General features: G+C 46.0%; 1 protein-coding gene across 1 annotated transcript in view; it reads left to right on the top strand.

Moving 5' to 3' along the window:
* Positions 1 to 9,492: 9,492 nt before the first annotated feature.
* mmp24 (matrix metallopeptidase 24) overlaps positions 9,493 to 19,358 on the top strand; it is a gene marked incomplete at its 3' end in the record, with an annotated part of 84,583 nt that continues 74,717 nt past the window's right edge. Inside the window, exon 1 of the mRNA XM_080000525.1 lies at positions 9,493 to 9,594. The remainder of the gene's footprint in view (positions 9,595 to 19,358) is intronic.

Raw genomic sequence — 19,358 nt, 5'->3', positions numbered from 1 at the left:
ATAATAGCAATCTCATAGCAAAAGTATAGCTTTCAAGCCAGCTTACAAGCTGACAGCTACAGAGGAGGCATTTTCCGAAAAAGTTCTGTTAAAAACTGAAACGGCACAGCAGCGGCTTAGCGGGCAGAGCCTGGGTGACCAAGCAATGAGCTATCCTGAAGACATCCCAAGTGAAGCAGGAAGAAAGAAGCACAGACGGTGGTTATTGACTGAAGTCTCAGAGACCCTGAGAGCTGACCACCAGCAGCTGGACAACAGACAACAGACAACAGAGAGGTCAGAGCAGACCTGCTGTTCTACACCCAGCACCCAGAGGCGTGGCGCGCTGCTGTCCATGCAGAGTACACCACCCTCAAGATGGGAGGGAACAAGTCCATCAGGCAGCTATACACGGATACTATTCCAAAACTCTGTCCACCAGCTGAGAGCTGAAATGGATGTGTTGAAGGAGGAGAGCGACGGAGGGAGCTTCGACGAGAGACAATGGGACCCTCAGAGAGGAGCTGTATAAATTGGTAGACACACACACACCTCCTCAACCCCAGAGCGACAGCAACAGAACAGCCGCCACCAGACAGGCGGAGGACCTGAGAAGAGCCACGCCGTGCGGAGGAGACACTCCAGCTCCACCACAACATCACACGCCCCACCAAGCAAGACAGAGGAAAGCTCAACCCAACAGACCACAAGCTACCAGGTCCCGGCCTTCTAGACCTCCACCCCGAGGACCCCATCCCTCTAGACACCCACCCAGAGGATCCCATCCCTCTAGACCCCCACCCAGAGGATCCCAGCCTTCTAGACTCCCACCAAACAGAACCCAGAATAGGAGTCCTCCAGCCAGTGTAGAGCAGCCAGGCTCTGGCGCCAGGCCCCGAGACAACACACCTGGCACAGCACCCTGCACAGGAGCACAGCACGGCACCCTGAAAGGAAGCCCCCCACCCAAGCACAGGTAGTTTCAGGACACCCGGACATTGTAGAGGTGAGGCAGTTACTGCATTGGTTAATAATAATAATAATAATAATAACAATAATAAAATAAATAAAAAATCTACACACACACACACACACACACACAAAAACACACACACACACACACACACACACACACACACACACACACACACACACACACACACACACACACACACACCATTATTAAAATAAAAACAAATAAATAGAAAATACAAAAGTATACCTTACTGCCTGATCCTAATTTCAACTCAGTTGTTTACTTGTCGCTGTACATAGATCTATGTGATACGATATATGAAGGAAATGCAATTTTCTTGATAAGCTCATGGAACATTCAACGGTTACACTCTTCAGTTTTTCGGAGCAAAGACTACAAACCCAGAGTTTATGGCATGTATGGAAGGACATGACATTGTCATTCCGGCAGGACACAGATACCCGGGAAAAACGCAGAAATCTTACTCAAGCAGAAAAAAAGCAAACACAGGAGAGACTCAGGTGGGGTTATTGTATTGTACAAAGAGGATCTGTCAAGCCAATTAAAACAAATCAAAAAAGCGCCTACACATATCTGGCTTAAATTAAATTAAATCACCATCAAATGTGATAACGATTTATATGTATATGTGTAGCATACACCGCCCCACAGGAGTCTCCCTATTTTAATGACAACTTTTTTGACGATCTCCAAGTAGAGATCAACTACTACCAGGCCCAGGGTAGCATTCTGCTGATGGGAGACCTGAACGCCAGAACAGGACATGAGCCTGATATGGTGGATGCTCCTGGCAACAGTCACACATTCAGACAGCCTTCACTTTACCTCAACCCCACCCCTTCACTGTGCCTCAACCTCACCCCGTCACTGTACCTCAACCCCACCGCTTCACTGTACCTCAACCCCACCCCTTCACTGTACCTCAACCCCACCGCTCCCTGAAGAAACAACGCTGACCGAGTGGTTAACAAAACAGGCAAAGAGTTAGTGCATCTCTGTGGCTCCTTAGACCTGTACAAGCTTAATGGCAGGATCAGAGGGGACTCTCTAGGGAGGTTCACGTACTGTTCAGCTCTTGGGACTAGTGTAGTTGACTATGCGATCACTGACGCGGACCCCTCCCCCATCAGCGTGTTCACCGTCAGACAAGAGACACCCCTAACAGACCACTGTCAGACAAATGTCTATCTGAAAACCATCGGACGTCAAACAAAAAAATAATCTGAGGCCTGCAAAATGTTCAAACTACACCCATCATACAGACGGGCTCCTGACAGTGACGTTGCCTTCAAAAGTATCATCACTTCTCCTGAAATGACCAACATGATTACACAAATTAATACTACTTTTCACAAATCAGCCAATAAAGCAATCCTTTCTAAAAAATGGTTCCACAATAAAACCGAAGCCCAAAAAGTCAGTGGTTTGATGAAGAGTGTAAAAATGTCATGAAAAATTTAAGAAAACCGTCCAACCAAAAACACAGACCTGCGTAAGAATATGCTGAAACCCTGAGAGAATACAAACAGACCCTAAAGCAAAATAAAAGAAAACATTACAATCAAAAAATAAAATAAATCGAAGACTCCATTGATCAAAACCAATTCTGGGAAAGATAGAACAACCTAAACAACAAAGAAAATAAACATTTGGCGATGCAAAATGGTTATGTTTGGAAAAACACTTGGAAAAGCGATATGTAGAAATATCACCGAACAGTCTGACCTCCAACCAGAAACAAATACAAGAGAAATGAAGAATACTTGAAACGACTATCAAGAACAATCAGATCCCACTTGATTAGCAAATTACAGTTAAAGAATTAGAAGAGAACATTAATAAGCTAAAATCAGGAAAATCATGCGGTCCCGACGGTACCAGGATGGAGATGCTGAAGAACAGCAGTCCTGAGCTGCAGCCGGCCCTGCTTCAACTGTTCAACCTGCTCCTTCGAGCTGCTTCCCTGAGATCTGGAGTCAGAGACTTATTTCCCCAATACACAAGAGTGGATATAAACTCGACCCTAACAACTACCGAGGCATCTGGATGAGCAGGGATCTGGGGAAGGTTTTCTGCAGCGTTATCAATGCCGGAATGCTGGCCTTTCCTTATGGAACACAATGTCTTGAGTGAAGGACAAACTGGCTTCTGTGGTGGATGGGAAGGCTTGAGCAGCCACACCCGACGCCAGTTTGTTGGGCTGACGAGCGGCAGGTTTAAAAACCCCATCCACACACGCATTTAGGATATAGGAGCCATGACATGTTCCATCTGCTCCTGGCTAATTCCAACTAGCCTCCTCTCTACAATAAACTGGTGTCTCCAACTCCACCGTCGCCTGTGTCTCTGTGCCGGAGGGCCCTGAAAACGTCACTTGGGTGGCGTGTGGTGGCCAAAGTGCTACAGCTTCCTACCAAATCACCGCACGACTGATCATGTTTACACCCTACACACCCTAATTGATCAACACATACACCAAAAAAAACAAAAGAAGATTTTTGCATGCTTTATTGATTTTAAGAAAGCGTTTGATTCAATCTGGCAAGAGGGATTATAATATAAAATTCTCCAAAACGGTATAGGGGCTAAACTTTATGACATAATCAAATCAATCTACTGTATGGAAAAAAATAAGTGCGGAATAAAATTTGGCAAAAAAAAGAACAGACTTCTTTACTCAAGGGCAAGCTGATCGCCAGGGATGCAACTTATCTCCAACCCTCTTTGACGTCTACGTTGATGAGCTTGCCGTGTTGTTGGAACAATCTGCAGCCCCTGGCCTCACCCTTCACAACAAGGAGGTCCAATTCTTGCTCTATGCAGGTGACCTGGTGCTGCTGTCACCCACAGAGCAGGGTCTACAGCAGCATCTGGATCTTCTGGAGCAATACTGTCAGAACTGGTCCCTGACAGTAAACATAAAAAAAAAAAATAATAATAATGATCTACCAGAAAAAGCCCAGATCTCAGGAAAACAGACACATGTTCACCCTAGGAAACACCGCAATAGAACACATCCTGTCCTATAACAACCTGGGGCTCACAATCAGTGCCTCTGGAAACTTTGGTCTGGCAGTGAACGCACTAAAAGAGAGAAGGGCTGTAGAGCCTTTTTTTATGCAGTCAGAAGAACATTTCACCAAATAGACAAACAAATCAGAATCTGGACTAAAATATTTGGTAGTATAATTGTACCAATAGCCCTATATGGAAGATGGGACAAGCGTCCTATAAAGACCCTGCATCCCCAAATGCAGAAGTATATTGAACATACAAAGAAAAACACCCACCAATGCACGCAGGGCAGAATTAGGTTGATATCCGTTAATAATAAATATTCCGAAAATAACAATTACAATTTGGATGCATCTTTAATCAAGTCCCCAAGATACACTGCAATTGACAGCACTGCAAACCCGAGAACTGAACCGCAAAAACAATCCCCTCGGTTGGCTGGTCATGAGACTTACTGAGCAACCAACACCCAACGCGGTTCCATCTCAGACCAGCGCTGCTACGGCTGTCTGGGACAAAGGCCTGTCTGGAACATTGGAACCATCAAACCAAAAGACAAAACAAACCTCATTGCTATCCGACCCTAAAACGAGAATATAAACTGGCATAATATCTCTTTACTGTCGGAGATATGAAGCAGAGACAGATCCTGACCAAGTACAGGCTCAGTGAGCACAGTCCAGCCGTTGAGAAAGACAGACAGGAGAACGTCCCGGCTGCCTCAAGAGCAAACACGATGTGGCCAGTGTAAGACAGGTGAGGGGGGGAGATGCACTTTCTGCTGCACTGTCAACCGCACGAGCACATCAGACGACATTTTTTATTTTATTTTTCTTTAATAAATGAAACTCCGTATTAGCGTCATTCGCCGCACTGTCTGATGGGGAGAAGAGGGGCGTGCTGCTGGGGGGAGGGACACGCGGCTCCCCTCGCTGGACGCGTCACCTCAGAATGTTATCACATGAGCTGTGACCTGCGCTGTGCATAGCCTTACTTTTTATTTATTCACTTTTTTTTACTTTTATTGTAATTATTCGTGTTATTAGTGTTGTTGTTATTGTGGGGTTAAATGATACGTTATTACTGTTGTTATTATTATAATCTGTTGTTATTGTCTCTAATGTTGTAGTTCTTGTTGAGTGCTACTTGCCTTCTAGCTTTGGCAATACTGTAATAACTGTCATGCCAATAAAGCTGAATTGAATTGAATTGAATTGAATTGAATTGAGAGGGAGAGAGAGAGAGAGGGAGAGGGGTGCAGAGAGGGAGGGGGAGAGAGAGAAAAATGGAGAAGGGAAGATGGAGAGAAGAACAGAGAGAGAGGGAGAGAGGGAGAGAGGGGGAGGGAGAGGGGGGGGAGAGAGAAAAATGGAGAAGGGAAGATGGAGAGAAGAAGAGAGAGAGAGAGAGGGAGAGAGACAGAGGAGAGAGGGAGAGAGAGGGAGAGAGGGGGAGAGAGAGAAAAATGGAGAAGGTAGGATGGAGAGAAGAACAGAGAGAGAGGGAGAGAGGGAGAGAGGGAGAGGGGGGGAGACAGGGGGAGAGAGAGGGAGAGAGTGGGAGAGAGAGAGAGAGAGACAGAGAGAGAGGTAGAGTGAGAAAAATGGAGGAGAGAGGAAGAGAGAGAGAGAGAGAGAGGGAGACGGAGGAGAGGGGGAGGGAGAGAGAGTGAGGGAGAGAGGGAGAAAGAGGGAGAGAGTGGGAGAGAGAAAATGGAGAAGGGAAGATGGAGAGAAGAACAGGGAGAGAGGGAGAGAGGCGGGGAGACAGGGGGAGAGAGAGAGAGAGAGGTAGAGTGAGAAAAATGGAGAAGGAGAGAGGAAGAGAGAGAGGGAGGGAGACGGAGGAGAGGGGGAGGGAGAGAGAGTGAGGGGGAGAGGGGGAGGGAGAGGGGGAAGCAGCAGGAGCGTCAGCAGAAGGAGAGAATGATCAGCAGCAGAGGAGGATGACCCAGTTTTCATCACCTGCTCCTCTCCTCTTTTCTTCTCTCCTTCCCTGCTCCGCTCTCCTCCTCTCCTCCTCCCCTCTCCTTCTTCTGCCTCTCTCCAGTCTCCCTTCCTCTCCTCTCGTTGCTTCTCCGGTTCTCGCTCCTCCTCTCCGCTCCCCTTCTCTTCACCCCTCCTCTCCTCCTTCCCTTTCTCCTCTTCTCTGCTCATCTCTTTTCTCCTCTTCTGTGTGTTCTTTCCTTCCCTCCTCTTCTCCTCCCTTCCTCTCCTCTTTACTCATCCTCGTTTATTTCCCCCTCTTCTGCCGCCTCTCCCGTTCTCTCCTTCCCTCGTATCCTCCCTCCCGTCCGTTTTCTCCTCCTCCGCCTTTCCTCTTCTCCTCACTTCCTTCCTCCCGTCTTTCCTTTTCCTCCCGCCCCTCTCTCCTTTTTGTGTTTGTTGTTGTTTTTTTTTTAGGCGCTGCGTTCTCCTCCTCATTGGTGGTCTCGCGCTCGCTGCTTTTGTCTCTTCTTCTCCCCCCCTGCCCGTTCGGATTTCGTCCCCTCTCCCTCTCTCCTCCTCTTTCACCCCTTTTTTGCGCTCATCATCATCCTCATCATCATCATCATCATCATCATCATCTTCGCTCTCCTTATCTTCCATTCCTCTCTAGTGCATCTATCTTCTGTCATTACTGCTCTCTCCCTCTCCCTCCCTCTCTCTCTCCCCCTCTCTCCCTCTCGCTCCCACCACATTTCTCTTTATTTTTTTCGTCTATGCATCTTTCTACTCCTTTGTTCGCTCCCTTTTCATCTCTTGTCATTTCATCTCCAGTGAAATCCTGCGCAGGAGCTCCTTCTCCGGGCGCGGGCGTCAAAACACCTTAGCCGCGGCGAGGGGGGCCGCTCTCGTCTCCTCCTGGACTCGACGCAGACGTCTGTATGCGGACCAGACGCCGGCCGCCGGGTCCGCGAACACCGATCGATACGCGCCATGCATAATTCAGCGCTCCGTTCAGCCAGGTGAAGGGAAAAGGCCGGGAAAATAACAGAGATGATTCCGACTCCGGCAGCGCCCGCCACACGGCTCAAAACCTCCCTTTCCCCGCTGACAGGCCTTTCATTGTCCGGGGCGGACCCCGTCTTCTTCATCGCCGCCTCTAGGTCGCGTCTCCGGGGGCCGTCTCCTGCCGGCCTTTCTTCCTCTTTCCCCGGGGGCTTCTGTATCAGCACACAGGCTCAACGGCTCGCCCATTTCCACCTTCCTTTTCCTAATCTCCTCTTCCGCACGTGCCCGATGGGTCCTCTCCGCTAAATCCTTTGAGAACCCCTCGGAGGCGGCCGCCCATGAAGGTGGGTGGCCTCCTCGATGGTGGTCTCGGGTCCTGATCCCCCCCCCGATCCTCCTCTTACGTTACATCGCTGTTGGAGAACGGCCGGATCGCGGGCGGAGTCAGTGGTGGGGAACCCCCGCATGTTCTTCAGCTCCTGGGCCGATCCTGGCCTCCTGACATCCCGACCACATGACACCCATCTGCTCGTCTCGTGAGCGTCACGCATGCGCGCGCGCCCGCACGCACACACACACACACACACACACACCTTACTATACCATGTATGACAGGTATGAATAAGTTGCCGCTGATGCTGAATAGGTCACTTACAACCCAGCTGCCTGCCTGCACACTTGACTGCTGCCACGTGAGATCACTCGCTGTCTAATGCGTTTAACGTCGCAAATTACACCGAGGCAAATCTCCGCCGTTGTCAGGGAGATCCAGTTCATTCAGAAATCCGAGGGAAACAGAGTCATTTTTATCTCCATAATAGACTTCTGAAGCCTGGGGTAGAGGCAGCTCCGTGGCGGTATATATGCAGTATATATACACAGAGCTACCAGAAAGCCGAAAAGATCAGAGGTTCGATTCCCCCAGGGGCCCTTGAGGAATTCATCGTGTTGCAACTCGGCGTGAGAATTCCCCAGATTCAACTGAACTAAATCTAAAACGAGGCAGTTTCTAGCAAATTGGGAAAAGCCGGAGGATTTCCATTTCCAAAATCTAGTTTGAAGAGCATGCAAACATCAAGCACTCGACAGTCTGGCTGTTTGTTTCGGGAGAAAACAAGGGCAAAGTATCAGTACGGGTTAGTACGGGTTTAAAGCTCTTAAAAACACAAACAGAAATCCGAGCCGTTGGGGACACAGAAACACCAGAGTTACTAAACCTTTGTTTACAATGTACCAGATTGACCAGTTCACGCTGCTGCTCCGATATCAGACACTTCAGTCTCAAATGTCGATGTAAGATGTGGATAAATTAGCAATTGAAATTGAAATTCCTTCTTCATTCACATTTATAAGAAATCTGCATAACACACACACACACACACACATTCGACATTGTTGTCAGTTTTATATTTGAGCTGCTTTGGCAACGTTGAATTAAAAACAGTAAAAAAAACAACAATTTGGCTTCTCGAATTGAAAGCGAATTGTGTGTGTGTGGAAGGAAACGGAGGGAGATGGAGGAAGGGAGAGAGAGAGGGAAATAGATGGGGGAGAGCGGGCGGATGAGAGAGGGGGAAGGAGAGAGAGAATGATGGGGAGTGGGAGTGAGAGAGAGAGAGAAACAGGGAGAGAGCGAGAGAAAGAGAGAGGGAGGTGGCGGGAAATAGAGGGAGAGAGAGAGCGAGAGAGAGAGAGAGAGAGAGAAAGAGGGAGGGAAATAGATGGGGAGAGCGGGCTGATGAGAGAGGGGGAAGGGGAGAGAGAATGATGGGGAGTGGGAGTGAGAGAGAGAGAGAGAGAAAGAGAGAGGGTGGTGGCGGGAAATAGAGGGAGAGAGAGAGCGAGAGAGAGAGAGAGAGAGAGAAGAGAGAGGGAGGTGGCGGGAAATAGAGGGAGAGGGAGAGAGAGAGAGAGAAAGAGAGAGAGGGAGGGAAATGGATAGGGGGAGGGGGGATGTGAGAAGGATGGAGGGAATGATGGGGGAGTGGAAGAGAGGAGAGAGAGAGAGAGAGAGAGAGAGAGAGAGAGAGAGAGAGAGAGAGAGAGGGAGAGGGTGGCCGGGGAAGCCAGTGGGAGAGAGAGGGATGGCTGGAAGACGGATGGAGGGAAGGAGGAGCCTGGCTGAGTCTCTCCACGCAGCGGCCACTGGCGGTGGAGGAACGCCACCGCAGCCTCCATCTGACATTTAAAGCCTCCGTCAGTCCTCCTGCTCAGTGATACCTGGGAGCTCAGCATCAGCACCCAGCCGCTCCTCTGCGCCTGCGCACCGGGCTCCAGTCAAGTGTGGAGAAAAACAACACTGAGAGAGAGAGAGAGAGAGAGAGAGAGAGAGAGAGAGAGAGAGAGAGAGAGAGAGAGAGGAGGGGGAGAGAGAGAGGAGGGGGAGAGAGCGGGCACGCCACGCAGAGGATGCAGCGGCTGAGGACGGACCGCTTCCCCCGGTAAATCAGCGCACCGAGACACGGGACCGGGACCGGGGACCGGGACCAGGACCCTGGGAAGCGCCGGAGCAGGGGGCGGAGGAGGAGCAGCAGAGCGCCTGCCCAGACCGCAGCCATGGCGGGCGGCGGCGCGGTGAGGAGGCGACGGAAAGCGGGACTGGGCTGCTACTTCCACCTGCTGTTCTGGGTGGTGTCGGTGTGCGGGGAGGAGAGGACCCTGATCGTGGAGGTAAAAAAAAAAAAAAAAAAAAAAAAAAAAAGTCACGGACACGGGCACAATACACACACACGCACACACACACACACACACACACACACACACACACACACACACACACACACACACACATTTATCCAAAAAAGACGCGCCGCGCGTCTCGGTGCGTTCTGCGCGCCTTCCAGTCATGCACTTCCAGTCACACTTGGAGTGTGTGTGTGTGTGTGTGTGTGTGTGTGTGTGTGTGTGTGATGAAATGGGAATGAGTGCGGATGTGTGCGTGCGGGCGTGCGTGCGTGTGTGTTTTCATTACCACGAACGTGGTGTTATTTGGTTATTTATCCGGCTCCACAGTAGAAGGGCAGAGATCAATAATTCACCAGCGGGGTGAGATGAATGAATAAATGACAAGGTGTACACACACAGTCTGCGCCTTCATTTATTTAAACGTGCGCGACTGGGGATTTGTTGTCAATGGCTCCTTGTTGCGTGGAATGCGCTCCCTGCGTGCGCGCTTTTTAAAATTTTAATTATCATTATTATTTTTAAATACATTTTATCTTAATTTTCCAGAATAGATAAACGCGGGGTTTGTGGGAAGGAAAGGTCCACCCTCGGCCCATCGGCTTTCAGTGTTTTCTCTTCCTGCGCGACGATACGAACTCTGTGATGTGAATTACGAGCGTTCGTGGGTGAGACGAGGAGAGGACGAGGAGGAGGAGGGGACGAGGAGGGGACGAGGAGGGGACGAGGACGAGGAGGGGACGAGGAGGGGACGAGGACGAGGAGGGGACGAGGAGACTGTTTCCAGGAACTCACTTGTTACCGTACCGAAATCACGCGTGCGTGTGTGTGCTTGCGCGCGCAAGAATTCAAACCTCTGAACGGACATTTGGCAATATGGTGCATTAAAGAGAAGCTGAATTAAAAAAACAACTATATAGATATATACAATGAAAAAACACCTTTGTTTATGTGCTGAACAAAGCGTATCCAGACACACGCGCACGCACCTGCGTGGACGCGCGTTCCTCTCCGGCTCCAAACAGCGCGTTCCTCCATAATTGATGGAGATGGCAGCGAGCTGGGTGAGGGCAGATGTGAGGGAAGAGAGGAGGCACTGGAGCCTTTACTCGTTTATTTTTAAATATGATACGAGATGATGCGCTGGGTGTGATGCGTTGTCGTGTGTGTGTGTGTGTGTGTGTGTGTGTGTGTGCGTGTGTGCGTGTGCGTGCGTGTGTGCGTGGTGGCCGCCTCCGCACAAAGGAAAAAGTGTGAAGTTCTTTGTTATGAATGAACACTCGCTGCACCTCCAGGGGAAATTATGCAACTGAGTAAATCAAATATTCCAGTTTTTTGGGTTCCCCCCCCCCCCCCCCCCCCCCGGAGGAACAATGAGAGGCTTCTGGTTATTTGTATGACTATTTATTATGACTTTGTTTGTGTAGTTGATTGATTGTCGCAGTGTTTGTTTGTCCGTTCGTTTGGATTGAACGGGTCTGATGGCTCCTTTGGAAATGTGCATTTGGAGTTGTGTTGGTCCAGAGGAAAATCAACATTCTGTCCATTCACCCTGAGGCGGTGTGTAATAAATACACGCCTGCTGTGTATTTGTTGTGTATTTGTTGTGTGTTTGCTGTGTGTTTGTTGTGAATTTGCGGTGTGTTTGTTGTGTGTTTGTATGTGTTTGATGTGTGTTTGTTGTGTGTTTGTTGTGTATTTGCTGTGTGTTTGCTGTGTGTTTGCTGTGTGTTTGTATGTGTTTCTTGTGTGTTTGTATGTGTTTCTTGTGTTTCTTATGTATTTGCTGTGTGTTTGTTGTATGTTGTTATGTGTTTATGTGTGTTTGTTGTATGTTGTTTTGTGTTGTTGTGTCTTTGTGTGTGTTTGTTGTATGTTGTTGTGTGTTTGTTGTGTTTTCATTGTGTGTTTGTTGTGTGTTTGTTGTGTTTGCAGTGTGTTTGTTGTGAGTTTGTTGTGTGTTTGCAGTGTGTTTGTTGTGTGTTTGCAGTGTGTTTGTTGTGTGTTTGCAGTGTGTTTGCAGTGTGTTTGCAGGTGTGTGTGCAGTGTGTTTATATGTATTTGCAGTGTGTTTGCAGTGTGTTTGTGTGTATTTGCAGTGTGTTTGTTGTGTGTTTGCAGTGTGTTTGTGTGTATTTGCAGTGTGTTTGTTGTGTGTTTGCAGTGTGTTTGCGTGTATTTGCAGTGTGTTTGTGTGTATTTGCAGTGTGCTTGCGTGTATTTGCAGTGTGTTTGTGTGTATTTGCTGTGTGTTTGCAGTGTGTTTGTGTGTATTTGCAGTGTGTTTGTGGGTATTTGCAGTGTGTTTGTGTGTATTTGCAGTGTGTTTGTGTGTATTTGCAGTGTGTTTGTGTGTATTTGCTGTGTGTTTGTGTGTATTTGCAGTGTGTTTGTGTGTATTTGCAGTGTGTTTGTGTGTATTTGCTGTGTGTTTGCAGTGTGTTTGTGTGTATTTGCAGTGTGTTTGTGGGTATTTGCAGTGTGTTTGCGTGTATTTGCAGTGTTTGTGTGTATTTGCAGTGTGTTTGTTGTGTGTTTGCAGTGTGTTTGTGTGTATTTCTTGTGTGTTTGCAGTGTGTTTGTGTGTGTCTGCAGTGTGTTTGTGTGTATTTATTGTGTGTTTGCAGTGTGTTTGTGTGTATTTTCTGTGTGTTTGTTGTGTGTTTGCAATGTGTTTGTTTTGTATTTGCTGTGTGTTTGCATTGTGTTTGTTTTGTATTTGCTGTGTGTTTGCATTGTGTTTGTGTGTATTTGTTGTGTGTTTGCAATGTGTTTGTGTGTATTTGCTGTGTGTTTGCATTGTGTTTGTGTGTATTTGCTGTGTGTTTGCATTGTGTTTGTGTGTATTTGCTGTGTGGTTGCTGTGTGTTTGCAGCGTGTTTGTGTGTGTTTGTGTGTATTTGCTGTTTGGTTGTGTGTTTTTTCTGTGTGTTTGTGTGTGTTTGTGTGTGTTTGCAGTGTGTTTGTGTGTGTTTGTGTATGTTTGCAGTGCGTTTGTGTATGTTTGCAGTGTGTTTGTGTGTGTTTGCAGTGTTTTTGTGTGTGTTTGTATGTGTTTGTGTGTATTTGCTGTGCGGTTGCGTGTGTTTGTGTGTATTTGCTGTGCGGTTGCAGTGTGTTTGTGTGTATTTGCTGTGCGGTTGCGTGTGTTTGTGTGTATTTGCTGTGTGGTTGCGTGTGTTTGTGTGTTTTTGCTGTGCGGTTGCATGTGTTTGTGTGTATTTGCTGTGCGGTTGCGTGTGTTTGTGTGTATTTGCTGTGCGGTTGCAGTGTGTTTGTGTGTATTTGCTGTGCGGTTGCGTGTGTTTGTGTGTATTTGCTGTGCGGTCGCAGTGTGTTTGTGTGTATTTGCTGTGTGGTTGCAGTGTGTTGTGTAGTAGCCGTGCTACGCCGTGCTGGCACACGGAGGCAGCGCTGCCTTCAGTGTCTCCGTGAGCTGCATTCCTCTCGCCCTGAACGCATCGACCCTTCGGCTTTAAACGGCTTCAAACGTTTGGTCCCGGTCACATCAGGAGGCTTTTCACGCGGTCGACATTACGATAAAAACAACAGCAGGGATCCCCGTCAAGACATGAACCCTCTGCGATGTGAAAAGAATGTATGGAATCATTCCCCTGAATAATCACGTTCACGACGATGACACGAATTTGAAAGATTCGTTTGAGAAACAGAATTGTAGTTTTTCCTTCTTGCTCTAAAAATCCTCATCAACAAACAGCACCAGTCCTGGAATCCTGTCCTTTCCTTGCACACAGAGTACTCCCATCGAGCTCACCCCGTGCTTTACTGTAAAGTAACTACGTTTATTAATACTTTGGTTGAGTGAGCCGCCTCCTTGCGGCCTGGACCTGCTCAGTTCTGGCGACGGGCGAGGTTGAAATGTGGAGGAGCAGGACTGGTGCTCTCTGATTGGCCGGCTGCGGCTCCTCACAGACACATCCTCTCGGATGACATCATCAGCTGTGAGAGGCTCACAAAGAGAGTTTTCTAGATGAGGAAAAAATAGACAAGCGAAGCCTAACTCTAACAAAATGTTTCCAAGATCGAAAAACATGGATCTATACAGTTAAATATAATGCATTAGTTGTGAAGAAAACAGTCCTCCCCATACAACGCATGTCGCGTTGAAAGATGGAACCACATTCCACTGTGTTTATTAGGGGGATAACATTTTTAAAACTACAGAATAAATCACACTGCAGTGGAAACCGAACGAAATGCATAAAACATAACAGCCGAGAATTGAACTGCAGCTACGCATGGATCAATACTCCGCACCAATTGGTGACCAATAACAATTAATTGTTTTTATTATTGATTTGTGATTTAGGGTGCGCACAATGCTGCCACATACAGTGGCAACTGCACAGTCTGTGTAGGAGACAGACAGATAGATAGATAGATGGACGGACAGATAGATAGATACTTCATCATCAACAGCTCAGTAGCTCACACCAAATAGCACCATACGATTGTGAAAATATACAATAACACCTAATCGTTAACTGGACACAATACAAAATACGGCATTGTTTTTCAAAAGAAAAACAATTCAAGATGTCAATAAATAAATAGAATGACCCAAAAAATAAACGGGAAAATTGGTCATATACAATGGCTGATGAAATAAATCACCATCAACCAGAAAGATGAACCTAAAGGTAATAAAGAAATTGGTACTGCAATTTTTAAATACGAGCCAAAAGATATGACAAAAAAAAAACCCCAAAAAACAAAAGAAAAATAAACCTAAGAAATGAAAACAGTAATTATCTCCTGACTCAGTTTATTATCTCACTTATCTCATTCGGCCTCCGGCCAAGTCCACATTATCGCAACATGCTTTCACCCTCCACCTCCACACGTCACCAAATTGGGAAACGTCACTTGGCAACCAGCCACAAACAAAGCCCATTCCCACCAACCCCACAAGCTCGTGCCGAGGTGGAGGGTTTTAATGTGCAACCAGCCTGCTCCGCCGTACATTTACCCTCAAAACGCAAAGAAGAGGCAAAGAAATGTTTTTGTTTGGCAGCGAGTGGGTGTGCAAACTTGGAGGATCACACGGAGGTTTTTTTTGCGGCGCGTGTGCAGGGAGCGCAGTGGAAACACGTTAAGCTTTCAGAAAGTACTGGAGGTGGATTTATTTTCCACTTTGACTACTTTTCACCACCCACTGCGAATCGGTCCAACGATCGCAGCAAGAAATCTGGTGGTTTTTTTTGGAAGATCAAAAAATAAAATCAAAACAGATGAATAATGATTAAACTGTTTTTCATCATTGTTCCTTAGCCAGTTTTTCTGCTCTGTCTATATAATTAGTAATTTGGTGACCAAAGATAATAATTACTGCCCGAATTAATCACGGATTAAAGCATTGGTCTCAGGTTTATTGAATAGAATAAATTGAGCAGCGCAGTTTAAGTTAAAAATAAATGAGAAATAAGACTTTGGATCAACAAATCGAATTAGCTCTGAACTCTGTAAAATTTAAGCATCCAGACTTCTCCCTTCTGTCAACAGAATATATCCTGATGTCATGCCTATATTTTAATATGCAGAGTGCGTGTGCGTGTGTGCGTGTGTGTGTGTGTCTGTGAATATATATATTTATATTTTTATCATCGCAGCCGACCTTGCTGCGTTTGAACAAAGCACAGTCTGTTGGCGGCAGTGGTGGAAGTCTCCTCCACTTGTGGGAAGCTGTAATGATGTAAACGCCATAAACCATTTTTTAATTCCATATACTGTATATTGCGTATATTTCTAAGGAAGATAGATTATATATATGATGTAATGTATAATCTAAGGGAAAATTAAATTACAATCCAATCCAATAAACCTATATATATATATATATATATATATATATATATATATACACACATACAGTTAGTATGAAATAGAAATTGCTGTTTTCTGCTCTGGTTACACGAGGCAGGGTTGCCAGACTGTCGATTATCCCTCAAATTGGGCTGCTTCTACTCATGTTGGGGTTTGAACAGTGTTTGGGGTGGAAATCCTGACCCTCGCGATAAGTCCATCGAGCTCGATAGAAACCACTGGAAGCTCTTCTTCCCTCAGACCAGATCGCTTCATCTGTCGTTCATCGGCATCGTCCAAAGCAATACATCTAAACATGAACATTCGTGAATGGTAATGATGTTAGAGGGCAGCTGGTAGCTCACAGTTCAAATAGATACAAAATAAAATAAAAACCTTTGGATAAGTTTGCATGCAGAACGTATTGAAAAGGACACTGTGCGGGATGGATATTCATAATGTTCATCATAAAAGCAGCTCAACGCATTTATTATTATTATTTTGATGTTGCAAACATCCTCAAACACCATGCTATGGTGTAGTCAGACGCAGAAAGCGTGAAACCAGCGTGGTAACATACTGCAGATCCAGAATCTTTTATTTAAAGAGGTAATCCATGAGATTATTTGGTGAAATAATTTTTCCATATTTGATACTCGTTTCAGCTGGCGCTTTTTGAGAAACAGCTATTCCATGTGTTTGTGCTATGGCTGCTCTACCTCTATAGGCTGCTTCCATTGTTGGTGGCGGGGTCCGCCACCGCCACCGCCAAGCATTTTTTTCCTCCACATTTTTCAAAGCCGCGGTGAATTCGCTCAAGCAGCGCGGTCAGTAAACTGTCGATATGGATGAACATTTAGTAGAAATAATGAAAAAGATCAACCGCCGCCTCGAGTGATTTACAAAAATAAATCAATGGGTCAAAAATAGTAAATCTTCGGGGGAAAAATGTTGCAGGTTGGAATGGAATTGTGTGAATTGAAACATGTGAGTGGCAGCTACAGCGCTGTACGTTCTGCTTCGAGGGGGAGATTGTGTGTTCAGGGTCGAACCAACCTTCACATGCACTGACAGCGTTAACAGCTCCATGTGGTCCGAGAACATTTTCCTGGCAGAGATTGGAGAGATTTATTTTATTTTAGGATCTGGATCCTGATGTGGATGAGACGTGATGCTGATTTGATGAGCGGTGGGATTTGATTTGTCGCGGAGGGACGTCCGTGCCCTCTTTAAAAGGGAAACACGTGGTGGAGCGGGCGCTCCGTGGTGGAGCGGACGCTCCGTGGTGGAGCGGATGCTCCGTGGTGGCGTGGGTTTGATTCCACCACTGAAAGTACGCAGGCTGCACTGAGCACACACAGGCTGGAGACGAGTGGATGAATGTATGGATGGATGAGTGGATGGATGTATAGATGGATGAACGTATGGATGAGTGGATGCACGTATACTGTAGATGGATGAATGTATGTATGGATGATTGGATGGATGTATAGATTGATGAAAGTATGGATGAGTGGATGAATGTATGGATGGATAAGTGGATGTATGTGCTGTATAGATGGATGAGTGGATGGATGTATGACTGCATGAGTGGATGAATGAATGGATGGATGAGTGGATGATGAAGGATGGATGAGTGGATGAATGTATGAAGGGATGAGTGGATGGGTGTATAGATGGATGAGTGGATGGATGTATGAATGGATGGATGAGTGGATGGATGCGTAGATAGATTAAAGTATGGCTGAGTAGATGAATGTATGGATGGATGAGTGGATGGATATATAGATGGATGAGTGGATGGATGGATGTACAGATGAATGAAAGTGTGGATGAATGTATGGGTGGATGAGTGGATGGACGTATAGATGGATGAGTGGATGGGTGTATTGATGGATGAGTGGATGGATGTATAGATGAATGAGTGGATGGACGTACGAATGAATTGGTAGATGGATGGATGGATGGATGAATGGATGGATGGATGGGTGTATTAATTAATGGATACATGTAGATGAGTAGATGGGTGGATGGACAGATAAGTGGAGGGATGGATGATAGATAAGTGTATGGATGGATGGGCATATGAATGAATGAGTGGGTGTTGGAGGATGGGAGGATGAGTGGATGGAGACAGAAGGAGAGGGAGAGAGATGGAGCAGGGCGAGAGAGGTGAGGAGAGACAGAGAGATGGAGGTGGTGCTCCAGAAAGAAAGAGACTGGGGCGGGGATGAGGGAAGAGACAAAGAAAGAGGCAGAAGGAGAACGAGAGAGAGGGGGGGGGGGGAGACGACACAAAGAGGGAAAGAGGGGAGAGAGAAAGAGCGATGAAGAGAGAGAGAGAGATGAAGAGAGAGATGAAGGGAGAGAGAGAGAGAGAGAGAGATGAAGAGAGAGAGAGAGATGAAGGGAGAGAGAGAGAGAGAGAGAGAGAGAGCGAGAGGAGAGAGATGGGAGAGGGAGACATGGAAGGGAAGAGAGCAGCGAGACAAAGAGACAAAGCGAAGGAGGGAGAGAAGGAGAAACAGAAAGAGAAAGGAGGGAGTGAGAGACAGAAAGCGGGAGAGAAAGAGGGCGAGATGGGAGGAGGTGTTGTGGTCTTTGTCAGGTTCCAGCTCCGATTTTCTTTAATCTGTTGGTTTGGAAAATCAATATATAAATAAATAAATATATATATAAATAAATCTATATTCAGTATATCTTGTATATATATGCTGTGTACTGTGTACTGTATATTGTGTATATATTATATCAATATATACTGTATATTGTGTCGGTGTTATATCTATATACAATACTGTATATTGTGTATATATTACATCTATATATACTGTATATTGTGTTTGTATTGTATCTATATATACTGTATATTGTGTATACATTATATCTATATATACTGTATATATGTATACATATACAGTGTATATATGAAAGAAAAACAGTAAATAGAAAATGAAGGACAAATAACACCTGTCAAGGTATAGAGGTGGATGGTTTGTCTGAAACTCACTTATTCAAATTCAAATTTATCATATTTTTTCCCTTCCTCATTTTTTCCTGCCAGACACGAGGGTTGGTTGCCATGGTTACCCGACCGCAAAATAACACCTATTGTCGGTCGTCAAACACGAACTAGAAACTTTCCGGCTCGCTGTGGAAGCACCGGGTTACGGACGCACGTGGGTTCCTGCTCAATTTGAATGCATTGATTTTGTGTTCAGGGATCGTTCGTGTTTTATGTTGAGGGATCGTGGGAAAAGGAATTGCTTGAGGAATTGTTTAAATAACATAGGATCAAAATTATTTTATTTTTATTTTATTTTTTTGTTCCTAAACCGCTGGGAAGGATTCAGGATTCAACAGTTTTAGTGGATATTTATGATTATAGCTTATTTATTATAGTTTTAGGATATTTATTCACGTTTCGGTCAACAACAACAACAACAACAAAATAATAACTTATTGATCGACTAAAATTGATCGGAAAACCAACTAACAACCATTCTGCATTACCAATATCTTCTGAATGACGTCTTGCTGGTTGTTAACTAGTGTATCTGTTAGGGCCGGCCGATACATCGTTACAATATCGATATTGTGATATGAGACTAGATATTGTTTATTGTTTTATTTTAATGTTGCGACATTCTTAAATGTCGTCTTTAAGGAGAATCACAGTCAATCAATGCAGATTTCTGAGCTTCACGGACTGGTCCAGATGTTCTCATCGATGCTCATAACGTCCACTTTATTAACGATTGGCTCTTGCGTGTAGATATCTCATACTGTACGTATAATATGAAATATATTGAATGAGGGACACTTCAGAGGACAAATAGGCGTCGGGCTCGAGGCTTCGTCGCCGGACGGACCTTCTGGCCACGCTGCCTCCGCCAGGACGCACTCGACCACGTTTCTGAGTCGTCCGC

This window comes from Zeus faber (genome assembly GCF_960531495.2).
Source record: "Zeus faber genome assembly, chromosome: 5".
NCBI lineage: Eukaryota > Metazoa > Chordata > Actinopteri > Zeiformes > Zeidae > Zeus > Zeus faber.
This window is presented reverse-complemented; position numbering and strand designations above follow the sequence as displayed.